We start from the raw sequence: 1,739 nt of genomic DNA, 5'->3' as shown, positions 1-1,739 counted from the left end.
ATATATATATATATATAATTCGCGCTCTCGCGACTTTTCGCCAACGCGTCTCGCGAATTCTCCATGATATACGCGATACCATAAAACGCGAGATTTATAGTATCACTCGAGAGGGTTTAACTCGAGACAGCCAGGATTTTCGACTGTTGTCGAAACGTCATTCAGGACGAACATGCTGTAAAGATCTCGTGAAACGAGAGACGATCCCTTGTTCAAGAGTTTTCGATAATTACTCTCGTACAAGAAAGGGGGGAGCTTCGTCCGTCTTCTGGAAATTGTTTCCAGGACAACGTTGATATAGATCGAGTGTGAATGAACGAAAATACGCTCGGCTCGTAGTTCATTAAAATTTAATTTATCTTTAAAAAGATAAAAGCACAGGTCACTCGGCTTTTCTTCGCTTGTTAAGCACCGTCCGTATAACGTTGACACAATTTTCATTTGATCGGGAGCCAACGAAAATTCCTTCCTCGAGCGAATAAAAAAGAAAAGAAAAACAAATGACAAATGATTGTCTCGCGTTCTGCAAGTGCTCGTCCGCACCACCAACTTCCATTTCCGGGGTGATGTACGGCCACTTTCGTCGACCATCGCGCACTTTCTTCTGCTCAATGGCTTCCGTTCGACAGGATTTATAGGTAATTGGAAAAGTTACTATCGGTGTGATCGCGATGCGCGTAGAATCCACGCTCGACTCCTTTTTTTTTCTTTTTTCTTCCATTCCCCCTGTCTTTTCTTTTCTTTTCGGGGAGCGGATACTCGTGATTTTAGATCGGTTAATGAAGTTACCTTCGTAAAAACTTCCTATCCGTAATTCGACGGCTGTATAAACGGAATTGCTCTTTTTGGAGCCAAGAGAACTTTGCAATTATCGAGGCTTAAGACGGCTCAGTTTCCGGTCAAAGTGTTTATTTCCCATTTCTTGTCTTTCTGGAAAGAAGTTCAAAAGTCTCGGCCTTCCCTCGAAAAATAATTTTTAATTCGATTCCTTGATCATTAATCATCCGGAATTGAAACTACGATATCTATCAAAGTTTCCAGATACTTGATTAGACTTTTCGATAGACAAAGTAATATTTGATGCTTTTTTTGATATTTTACCAAGACTTCGATCTCTATTTAATAGCTTTCATTTACAATCAAGACGAGATATATTGGTATACAATTCGATTGATTAAGAACCTCTCGATCATAAATTCTTTATAACAGCATCGAAATCATTGCATTAAACTATATTCTTAGGTCATCGAAAATGATACTCTTCTGAAAACTTTAACACTTTATCGACACTTTCCATCGAGAACTTGATATACTATCGTTCCAATACGATTCATTCTCCCGTTTCCTCGAACGACGAGATTCTTGATCGATCAATTTCAAAACAAAATTCGCGCGATAAAAAGTATCCTCCTCGGGGAACGGCATACCTCGACGTTTACAGTTAATTGGAATAGTTGTTGCGGAGGAGCGATGGACAGACACCGACGAAGCAGCAGGTTGCAGTCCTGTCTAGCGGGCTAACGCGGTTAGCCCCGAGGTAATAATCGCGGCCAGAACATTGCCTTGTAATCAAATTGGGTCGCCCCCAATCCCCTCTATCCCTGTCTACCAACTCGGACATCAATTATCGCCGATTCGCCGTTGCGTTACCTGTTAAGATGATTGCCACGCGTGCCTTACGTAATTCCAGGATGNATAAATAACGGAGAGGGTCAAGGGGAACTCTCTCTTAAAAATAG

The 1,739-nt window shown here is 41.3% G+C and overlaps 1 protein-coding gene across 2 annotated transcripts in view; it reads left to right on the top strand.

Annotated features, from left to right (window-relative positions):
* Nucleotides 1–1,739, top strand: part of LOC102671217 (serine/threonine-protein kinase 26) — a 79,748-nt gene that overhangs the window by 32,470 nt on the left and 45,539 nt on the right. The window lies entirely within an intron of this gene.

The sequence above is a fragment of the Apis dorsata genome, unplaced genomic scaffold (genome assembly GCF_000469605.1).
Source record: "Apis dorsata unplaced genomic scaffold, Apis dorsata 1.3 scaffold_331, whole genome shotgun sequence".
In the NCBI taxonomy this organism is placed as follows: Eukaryota; Metazoa; Arthropoda; class Insecta; order Hymenoptera; family Apidae; genus Apis; species Apis dorsata.
Note: the sequence above shows the minus strand (reverse complement) of the source record. Positions and strands in the feature narration are given on the sequence as shown.